General features: G+C 30.7%; 1 non-coding gene across 1 annotated transcript; it reads left to right on the forward strand.

Moving 5' to 3' along the window:
• Window positions 1-12,572: 12,572 nt before the first annotated feature.
• On the forward strand, window positions 12,573-12,697 carry LOC114123999 (U4atac minor spliceosomal RNA). The gene has a single exon (XR_003592409.1). It is a non-coding gene; the product is annotated as a U4atac minor spliceosomal RNA (small nuclear RNA).

Raw genomic sequence — 12,697 nt, forward strand, 5'->3', positions numbered from 1 at the left:
CTTCAGCGTTATCTATTAGCAGTACTCGTGAGTCGTGGATAGTTCTGAACAGAAACAGGATTAATAGGAAAAATATATACAGTTAATATAATATTACGTATTATAATATTGCAGTTACATATGCGCGTAAAGGCAATTAATATTCGTTCAATAATTTTATTATGTGAATCGCTATACTCTTATAATATTCCGCCTACTGTGTAGTGTGTACCAACCGTATTCAATGTAGTAATTAAAGCAAACAAAAGAAAAAAATATATATAACAATTCGTATAAGTATAATAGGTGCCTATATTTTTTTGTAATTTATTATTATTAACTTCAATGTGGTTTTTAAAATAAAAGAGAAATACTAGGAATATACATGTTTGAAAAAAAAACAGATTGTGACTTATATGGAATCATTTGTCGACGACCATAATTACAAAATATGTATAATAACATGAATAACTCGTGTTTTATGATAGCACTAATTATGACACTAGAATATATGCGTTTTTATCAATTGTATTATGAAACTCTTTTACTCGTAGCTACTACGTTTATTCTGCTTTTCAAACTACATCATTAAAATCAAAAATAAAATATATACAATAGTACAATATAATATAATAATTTAATAATATGAAATATGATTCATCAACACCTAATAGTAAATAATATATTTTGTATGAAAATAAAACACATTTTAATTTATAGGTACACATACTATATAAATTAAATTATGCAATATCTATAAAAATAAAATCAATCAAATATTGATGATAAAACGTCATAATTTAATATTCCTACTATGTTTGATTAAAAGAAACAAATACTGTGCTCTTTCCCACATTTTAAATGGTTTTACGATCAAACTTTCAAACTTATTTTGATTCTTCATAATATTATTGTGTGCATGCATCGTCGGAATATGGGAACGGACTTATTCCCTCGAATTTCTGCCAGGACTCCCCGTCCTCAATTCAAAACATAAATCCTAAACAATACTAAGCATCATAGCTGGTATACCGGGTAATCTATTTAACGTGAGATATACATTTTTTTTTTTAAACCATCACTATTTTTTAATAGGCATCATTTTTATTTTATTTTTTTAATGACGACATCCGTTTTTTCAAAAATAACGTTTTGTAACGATGACTTAAAATTATACAGTAAAAATAATTTCAAAACGTTAGTGTTTCCTTAAACAATAATGAGTAGGTATATCACGTTAAACGGATCATCTCGTTTATCATTTTTATAAAATATATATTAAGGCGGGGAGCTTCGGTCCTATGTAAGCTTTTATAATATTATTATTATTATTATTATTATATAGTGTTGTGCTTGTGACTGAAACGGCCATCCGGATAATATCACATTATTGTAACGCGTACACTGGAGTACTGAACACAGTAAGCCGTAGTATAAGGGTCCCCCTCCGACCACCGTTCGGTTCGGTCGGGTTGCACGTGCGAGTTCTCATGAGGATAACCCGACCCGGTCGATGGGGAGGTGGTGGTGGTGGTGGATAGGGGAATCGAGCGTATACGGCGGGGCGGAAGAGGAGAAGCAAAAGAGGCCTCTCGAGGGAGGGGAACTCCACGTGCACCGAGAGCGGTTCTGTTACGCCATCGCTGCCGCTCGGGATGGCCTCGTTTCGCGCTGACACACTTTTCGCGCGGTATATAGCTACGGCGGCGGCGGCGGTGTACCTATACACAACATTGTACGACGATTATTATAATATCAAACCAAAAGGATTTTCATACGAATAACAATGTCTCGATAATGAAACGAGTACGTTGATAATAATAATAATAATAATATGTGCAGATGTGTATATACATATATCGTTTTCGATAGATCGGCATGATTATTAATATTCATCGTAAATAATGCCCACCGCAGTAGTATGATACATAATATACCGCCGTACAGACATCCCAGAATATTCGGTGAATATTATTATTGATATTTATTTTGCACTCGAACGTGCCGAAACACGCGTGTAAACAATCGCAGTAGCTATAATAATTTCATATACGTAAATATATATTATACGTACATGTATGATATGTACATAAATTACTAGCCGTACGAGCCGACTTCACTCGGGTAAAAAAAAAAATTGAACAAACATAAAAGTATAAAATACGGCGCTACGTCGGTGTACATCTTGCATTTTTTGTACACCTCGATTCGCGGACGCCCTGGCGTCGGTGTGCCTCGGTTTGTGAACTAATTCGATAGAGATGGGCAATACGTAGCACTGCTATATTTTTGAACGCGGTCCAACTACTCGTTTTCCTAATATTCTGCATAAAAACCGTCTCTGAAATCGTTGTGATAATCGATCGAGTAGTTTTTAAGTACAACCTATAGACGCCCTATACGGACGTTATTGCCTTTTGTTGTACATATTTTGAATAATTAACAATTATTAATTAGATATTATTATTTTATTATTTTTATTATTACTATAACCTATTTAAAATAAGACCCACGGCAACGTGTATGTGGTGACAGTTCGGTTAGTCTTTATATGAATTTTTATTTTAAATTTTATTTTTACAACTAAAATGGCTACACTAATTTATTATTCTAGCAAAAATATAATATACCAGTGGTTGGGATCGAGAATTACGTCCTTTTTTTTTGTAAGAATAGTAAAGTAGCAAGGTATATAGAAGCAATGATTTTTAGTGAATTTACCATATATGCTAATTTTGATATAACAAAATTAAGAGGGGACATTCTATAGTTTGTGAAAGTTAATTAACTATAGAGTATATATTATACAATACTATATAGGTATATAGAGCTAAACCCAAAAAAATTAAAACTAAGTAGGTATAATTCCGAACGTTATTTTGTTTGTGCATAAAATACGTAGGTATTTTTAATATGACATTGATTTTTACGCTAATTTCGTTAATGCGTGTGTCCTATAGGTACTTTTATTATAGCAATTTTCAACGTTGTTTCCATCAGAGGTTGCTTGGTGTTTGTGAAAAAAAAGTTACGGCCCATTAAAACAGGTCAAAATTACAATAATAAAAAAAAAAACAATGACTTAAAATTATTATTATATTAGGTACCTACCTATGTCGTTTATATATTATCTTCTTTAGCATTATCGCGTTCAACAAACATACAATGGGAATCGGATTAGAACACGAGGATCTCCTCGAGTGTTTCCTGTCATCTCGAACACATCGTGTATTGTATAAGTGCAATATTATTCTATTCATTGTGTATAAAATGTACACGCGTATATAAACGTATTCTGGTATTCAGTTGAAATTCCGGCCGCAATACCCAGGTATAGCCTGTCATTAACGTGTTTAATTGACAAAGTGCAGGAAGCACAGACGGGAAATTACATTAAATTAACATTGTGTACAATGTATAGGTATATTATGTGTATGTACGCGTGTAAAAGTACATAGATAGGTATACACGCGGGATTAAAAAAAAAACCATCATATACGAAACAATAAGAACCCACTTTTAAATTATTATACCGATTTATACGTGAACATAATAATATACATAATATTATTATAATATGTAGTAGTACATAGTTAAATCTTGAATTAAATTAGACTGACTATGTTGAAACATTTTACTGTAGGATTATTATTTATTAGTAATAATTTATTACTATGTCATATTATAACTTATGCGTTCCCATCTCGTGAAATAGAGTAATTAATATTATATATTTCATAATGAATATAAAACAACGATTTTTAGTTTGATTAGCATAAATAAAATGGGGGTGTAAAAAATTATTTATGATAACAAAAATTTAATATTGTATGAAAATATACGACTACCTACTCAAGCGACTAATACATCATAATAGTATAATATCATAAAATAATGTTTATTTATACACATGACTGAGCAGCAGTCAGTTTATAAATGTATATTATTTCCATGTATATATACTATATAAGTAGGTATCTCGTTAAAAAGTTAAACTTACTCGATCTAAATATTATCCTTGTAACGTGCTCTGCAGCTTCAAACTTCTGATGTTATTATTTATATTAAATAATAAATAGATACACTAAGTGATCGAGAATATATATTTATATTAGAACGTATAAGTGATATAGTGGTCCGTGGGGACGTGCTTGTCGCTCGTGTCGTAACTTGTAGTCATGATGCTTTAATACGTAATACGTATATAATCGAATAACATTTTATAGAATTAAAACTTGAAAATATATTAGATATATGCGTATGCGTGCGTCTCAAATTCTTAATAATTGTCTTTATTAGGTATATACGATGTATTTGTTAAATTAAATCTAAATTGAACAGACGTTGCAACACGTGTACATTAATTACGTGTTTACTACACGAAACAATCGTACTCGTCGATATAGGTGTTGAGAACTATCTGTTGAAAATATATACGCATAATATATTTATATTGTAAAACCGTTCGTTTTGATAAACAGGTCATCCGCCTGGAAACCAGATTGCTGATGCCAGATTTATGAGTACCTAATTATATACGGAGCTGATACCGACAGATTACTATAAGGAGATTTTTACTATACATTATACATACTAAGCATATAATATAATATACCTAAAAGGTCGACCAAATGATGATGATGATAATCGAATCGAAATAAGATTCAAAAATATCAAAAATAGCCTGTTACTTATTTTTAAATGTTGATTTAGAGTTTAAATTACTTCATAGTTTTAAATCAAATCACGTTTTATATAAACACTTATGTTCAAACCGCGTTGTATAGACAACTGCATACATTATAAATATATGTGCACTAATGCACTATACCTAATACTTCAAAACGTCTGATAATTATACTTTATTATTGTGTCTATTGATTACAAAATGGAATTCCTCCATTTGGCGTGTTCTTTACGTTTTACATATAAATTGTTAATACGGTACATGGTTATCGAAGAATTTAATAATTGCATATTTTTCCCGTTTTATGTATAATTCAAATCTGATATGTGTAAGTATTATTAATACTAACTATATATTAGTAGGTAAAGTACTTACATATTATAGTAACTTTTTTTTTTTAATAGTGTCATTGATTGCTTTGTATTATTTCTATATGTGAATATTTCATTTTTAATTCAAATTTAATACTACTCATTAAAATTCAGCTAGTATATAGGTACCTACATATAATAGTATAATTTATAAGATTTAAAATTATAATTGATTTTTTACTATAAAGACTAAAGTATCTATTAGCTATACAGATAAGAAAATAAAAATCTATTACTGTATGTACTATGTTTCTAAATAAATTTAATTAACTATAGTATATTAATTTTATTAATATATGTATATTACAAGAATAAACATAAACAAAACGAACACAAATATTTGATTAAAAAACATTTTTTTTATAATGTGTCTCGTCTCTGTAACAAAAATCAATTATTTCGTCTGGCCTTTTATTTGTTGTTGACAGATATTCATAAAAACTCTAGGTAGTACACTATACCTACCAGAACATATATAACAAACTTTTAGTAACAAAAAATTTTAAAAGAATGGTATACAAATTACAATGAATTCAAAAACACATTTTTTTTATCAATCCTGGTTTTTATCCGGTTTTTTTCTGAAAAACATTATTTCTCCTTTTTTTTTTTTGTATAAATAATAAGTAATAAAAAGTAGATAGGTAAAATAAAATACTAACAATCCAAAAAAAAAACATTTTAGTTACGCTTAAACGTTTTACGCTTTTCTTAATTTCTTGACATTCCTTTTAATGAAATCCGTGCATTTTAAAAAAATATTTTTTTCTTATTTTTGTTCACATACTTTACAATTACATACTATACATTTTTTTTTAAACAATCGTATAAGATACGTGAAAATAATTGAAAATATTAAAGAAAATTTTTTGAAAAATCATAATAAGGTAAACCATATGACCTGTGCAGTGTGCACAATCCCAATAAGGTACTTTACAAATCAATTGGTACTTTTAATATTAGTGTGGATAAATAACATGTACTTATTGTAATCCTAGCAAGGTGAAGATATATATATTATATATGCATATATACATGTATATTGTGATATTCAAAAAAACTTATTTAAAAGACGTATTAAAATTTACTATTGATTCTTACATTCAAATGATGTGAACTAAGAATAGGCATTGCCGATAAAACTTAAAGCAAATAGTAAATTTTTTAAAACGAACATAGATTTGTTATAGTCTTAAATATAAACATTTATAACTTCCTATAATATTTACATTTCTAATTTCTATGATTATTAGGTAAGTCAATTACTAAGAAAAAATTCCATGTATGAAATTATTAAAAACATATACAGTAACAAAAAAACAATGAATCGTGAAGTAAAAAGTAAATTTACTAATGTATAACTTATTATATTTTTCATAATTTATAGTTAATTTTTAGAACCATTGCTTATCACAATGAAATGAGTTAACCAAATGCATTTTTGACCATCTATGGACAAATCGTTATTGCGATTTCAAAAAAGTACTTAATGTCATGTCCCAAAAATCAAGAAGTTTGGTAAACTTATTTTTAAATGATTGTTAATTTTTTTTTTTTTAGTGTGTAGAAAGTATAATATTTATTGAGATCTAAGTACGTCAATAAGTCATATTATTATTTTGGAAGAAATGGAATTTACGATCACAAGGTTAACTTTTCAATCAATTGTTGTATACTCCTCCATTAAAAAAATTTTGCAGAACATGCCACTACTGTGCATCCAACGTTTATGGCCACTGCAGGCCATTTATCTATATAATTGTCATGTAAATGTAAAGTTCCAATATACATAATATATTGTAGGTACACTTATAATATATATATACACGTTGGAAAATACCTGCAAACATGTATAAATATATAATGCATAAAATCACTTATGCATATTTTCAATGTCGATATAATATAATATTTATTGTATTTTGTCCATACATCATAGGTGTAGTCACATCAAACTATACGAAATACAGAGGAAACTTTTTATGGTCTAACTCGTGTACAGAGCCGTCAACGTCGTAAAGTTTAAATAGCATAAAACTGATTTTACTACCAAATAAAATTTTGCTAAAAGGCGTCTCAAAAATCGTTAAAATTAATAACACTATAACAGTCAACTTTTAATTGTTATAGCGGTTGACATCACGAGTATATATAGTTATATATATACACAAATAACTCTGTGGTGTATCCGGCAGACTTCCTGTTAGCAGTTATAGTATTATAATATTATAAACTATATAATTTTGCACTATCCTAAAACTCTTCGATGAATAATGAATATGCATCGATAAAATAAAAATCACCTAGCGTGACTTTTACTCGTTGATTTCACGTGTATAGGCACAGCTTTATAGTATTAATATATAGTATTATATACACGCTGCAGCAGTTCACTGCAGGGAATTAAATTATGATTTTCGTATTTTAGCGTTTCTTTTAATGCACACTAACTTATAAAGTACAATATTTGAATACCTACCTAATGTCTACAAAACGAAAAACATCCCCTGTTATAATGTGTAGTATGCGAATTTTAAAGCGGTACCTAGCCATAAATGCGTTCGAACAATAAAAAAGTATTATTCTATAAACTTTCCGCAGTCTTGATAATGTTCTCGTAATAAGATTATTAATAAAATACGTATAGCACACTATATTATATTGAAACAAATGCAATATTGGTATCCTTATATAAGTATAAAACTTTTGATAAGAACAAAAGTTCATTTACATTTTACTCGAAGAAAACTTTAATAATTATGTATACATCCAATAATAACTGTTGTCCATATGAAAATCAAAAATATACGAGTACAAAGTAATCGGAACCCGTAAGTAAGACGAATATTATAGCTACATTTCACTAAATATATATTGCAGAATTGAAAGGCTTGAGATCCCATAGCTATCCTTGATTAATTACAATAGTTTCATATAAAAACTTTTTTTCAATTCAGTCGTCAATATATTTATATTTTTATTCCATATTATATATATAATAAAGGTTCTCATTTCTGCATTATGGACCCCTTTGACCTTTACAATATAAAATATACTAAAATTAAAAAATATATACCTAGTCTATATATTATGCCATATTTTAGATTCTGAACGGAGCGATGAATGTATTGGTTTTACAATGATGTTTATTTCTTTTTTATTTTGTAAACACTTTTTCTCCCCCTGAACTTGCTCAAAAGTACAAGTGTAACATATTTTCTGAAAGGTAATGTTCTTGAGCTGGTACTTTAAAGAGGTCATTTTTCGATTTTCGAAATGATACTCGAAATGAAAGCGATTAAAGGAGAAAAAATGTACAACTTCACGATTATGTGGTGTAAAATAATTACGACTTTGTTTATCACCATAGAAACGAATAAAATTAAATAAAAAAGATTCCCTCGTCCGCTCAGAATTGTTTTTTATCGAATGCAATCATAATGCATTCAAATCGAATACCTACAGTAAAATTACACTTTCCTGTCCGAGGATCGAATGGACGATGGACAAACATCCACCACCGAAATGCGCTGATCTACTTTTTAATCTTGATTATTATTTGAAATCTTAATGTGTATTTCAAAAAGTATTATTAAAACGAGTGTATCGTCAAACCTCATGCGAATTACTATAACACACTGTTTCATAAAATTAAAAAACCGCACAAACATCAATACAAATTATAATAAAATCTTCTACATGGACCATGGAGTAATCCATCTATGGACCCTTTAGAAGCTTATAAACCTGCACCGGTTAAAAATCCCTGGTATATATATGTGTGTATTGGTGAAATACTCAACTATATGATTATACTCCTCGACCGAAAGGTCAGACCCAAGCTCTTTAAATTTTCTGATTCAATTCACGTCCATTTATATATATTATATAATATATACATATACATATACCTAGCTGGTTAGGGTAGTCCTGTCTATAGATAGAATATATATAGATTTAGGTATATAATAGGTATATACTAATTCAAATGGTAGTATATGGTTTTTTTCAAAATGTGCGACTGAATTTTCCGTATCATCTCATAAAACACAAAACGATGATTAACAATAACGTATGTACCTATATACGCGTTTTATATCGACTAGAACAAAATAGGAGACGCTACGTGTGTGTTGCATAATAATATACTGAACAGCACTTATATATTATATATATAGAATGACACCTGGTGTAAGTACTCGTACCTAATTTGGATAGATTGTTTTTCTTTAATTATATTTTCACCCGAACAGTGAACGCCCATATTCGTGTTTGCGCTCGTATTGTTCGATATAATATAATATAGTATCGACTGCGTATATATAGTGTGTATATATAATATGTATGCGATGTGTGTAACTGATGAAAGTCACGCAAAAGCTCAAAGCCGAAACGTGAACACCCCATCGTGTATAAATACTATATACAGTTATATCGTGCCCGCATAAACCGTAGGTATGCATAATTATTTACTGTTTAAAATAATATATTATTACGTATTCTATACAAACCCAAAATCATATTCCTATGCATCACGGTATACTTGGATCTGGGGCCGTCTGCGTGCACGCTCCGATTAGGGATGTATTGTATTTTAACACGGTTCAATATTTCCACAATATATAATACACGGCGACATCGCATTGTATGGGTGCGATATTAATTGTTACATACCGAAATATTGGCTTATACGTGAAGAGTGAACTATACCGAAATGCTCATCTCGATATTTCCTCCCTCCCCTTTTAATAATTTGTTTGTTCAAATAAATAACCTAAATCAAAATTTGAAAAGTTATTGCTTAGTAATATGTATATTGTAAGTATATAATATATGATTAGTTCATCGCAAGGCATACGTGCAGGTTTGTATCCAACGAAATCGTATTTATTGCTATTTTATAAATACAATATAAATATACCTACCTAGGATCAGTGTAGGATTTGTGTGTTGAACTAAAATCTTTGCGCTTCCGGTTTTTGAAAGTATGGATTTTAACTTTCGATATTGGTACCTATTGTAGTCTTACATAATATACTAATAATAAAAGATTAAGGGACGTATGTATACATACCATTTGTACTCTATATACCGTAATACACGGCTGTATACGAATTAAACGTATGACACATACTGTTGTAATAATTAAACGGACTGTCAATTAATATATAATAATATAATGGTTTTCGTCGATAATGATTAACGATTATCGTGGATGCGTTCACGTATTTATATTACGCATAACCTATATAGATCGTTACAAAATAATATGTTTCAATAAAGTCAATATAGAGAGTCGAATTCTTCAGATCAACGTGACAAATATTTTATACTACGTGTAGAGTACAGTTGTAGTTTACCCGCATCAATGCACCGTTGTACACATTGAAAAACAATATTATTAAATTAAAAGTGTAACTAATCGTCGTATACGATGTATAATAATATATAGGAACCGAAGTCGTAATTAAGACCAATAAAAAATTAAAATATAAAAATATCGCGAGTACGTTTAGAACTCGCTTTTGAATATTATGGTTAAAATGTAGAATGATTATAAGGTGCTAGCGATCGTACAATATTTCTATTACAGGTATAATGATGCAGATAATTATTATTTAATATAATTTATTCCGTGTGATCGGGCTATTTATTATTAGACTGCAGCTTTAAGTTTTTGACACCAATTTTTTCGTTACGATTTGTCAGAAAATGAGATTAGTTAACTTTTATAGGTAATATTACAACTGCGATCAAATATTGGTAAATATTCTTCACGCTCTGCAAAATCTAACAATAATTGAATACTTTTTAGATTCTGAGCAGAATGATGAATGTTATTATATATTGGTAATTGATTTTACAATGATGTGTTTTTTATCTTCCTGTCATGACCTTTGGGGCAGTAAAAATACTTCAATGATTTCTGGTGTAAAAATGGATCTATTTGGTACTCTAGGGCTTAAAATTTATTTTTTTATTTCTAAACAATTATTAAAAATACATAACCACAGTTTTTTTAAAAATACGAAAATTACAAGTTACAAGCATCTTGTGTAATAAAAAATGTATAAAATATTCAATTTTAATAATAAAGGTTAAAAAATTAACATAATACGCCCCTCGTGACTAGTTCATATTAGGAATAAAAATCTAAAAAAATGTAACCACAATATTATATAAGTATTTTGACGATAAATAACGGTATAAAATATTTTTGTTATAATTCAAAAACATTATTCGTGAGTACTTAAAACATTTAGGTGTGTTCTACATTTTACTATACGCAATGCAAATTTCAAAATAACATATAGATAGATTAATTTTAAATATTAAATATTTATACACCTGCAAGAACCTATTCACACTGCTGCAGTTTTATGGTAAATTTTTTTGAATCAAATGTCAATGACAGTAATGTAATCTGCAGACACTTATAAATATTTATAGTTTTAATAATTAAATGTCAATAACATAATTTTTTGACAAAAATCATTTCGACCAACCGTAATATTAATAGTAAAATAAATTACTTTAACATTAGAATAGGTAATAAAAAAAAAACATAATATCTAAACATGAACTTACAGTGGTATATAAACCGAAAGACCACATTCGCTCAGAATCGTTTTTTTTTTTTGTGTGTTCAATGATATGTATTATTGAATTCAAATTCAACACACCCGTTTTACATTAACCCACATGACATTTTAATGTATAGCAAAGCGTTACCCACTCGCTCGCTATTATAATTATTACTTGTTTGTAAATCGAACGCGATTAAATCTTTTTACAAACATGTATTCGTGGCGTCGTCTGGTGGCAAACGCGCGCCATCACTTCACAAAACGTTATTTCAAGTACCGTGCGATCGCACAATAATATTGTCGTTTAAATCGTCACCCATACGAGACACTTATACCTTCGTACTTCCGGCGTGTCGGTCGCCAGAGAGACCGTCGTCAAGACACCGGAAGGAAATCGTTCGATCAAAACCGTCAGCGATTCCGGGCCGACGTCGACGGAAGCTGTGCCACTCGAGAGCGTCTTAAATCCAACGCTGTCTTGTACAGCCTTACAGAGGCGTGTTCGACGATAATATCGTTTGATTTTCGTCAAACGTCTCGTTCGTGTTCGATACACTGTGCACATCGTTATTGTATTGTTCAATAATTTCTCGTCGGGGCCGTTCGTCGCGACACTCAAAGGACGGTGGAAAAACGTTGCGACAACGGACTGGTGTCGAAACGCCGCAAAACGTGTCGTCGGGCGTGACACTAGATGGCGCTGATCGACCGTCCCACGTCGGCGAGCTACCGAACGGCCGGACGTCCGTCGCTGTCGGCAGCGCCGTGCGCGTCGCTCGTCCGTCCGCGGTCGGTCCGTCGACGGTGGCCGGAACACTCGACGGCGGCACTCGTGGCCGGCGTGTGGCCGCGCGACGACCACGGCACGCCGTCGCGTTCGGTCGGCCGCTACGCCGGCCGCGCGTCCAAAGACGTGCACAAATAAAGGCGACCGCGGTCGCGCACGGGCACATCCTTGTCCTAGGGGAGCGGCGCGATCTGTGATCGTTTAGTGAGCCCGCGCTGCTGACACCCGTAATGGAAATTTGCCCGTGTCCAGCGCCCTAGTGCGTTGTGGCACAATTTTTGGACGT

The sequence above is a fragment of the Aphis gossypii genome, chromosome 2 (assembly GCF_020184175.1).
Source record: "Aphis gossypii isolate Hap1 chromosome 2, ASM2018417v2, whole genome shotgun sequence".
NCBI classification, from domain to species: Eukaryota; Metazoa; Arthropoda; class Insecta; order Hemiptera; family Aphididae; genus Aphis; species Aphis gossypii.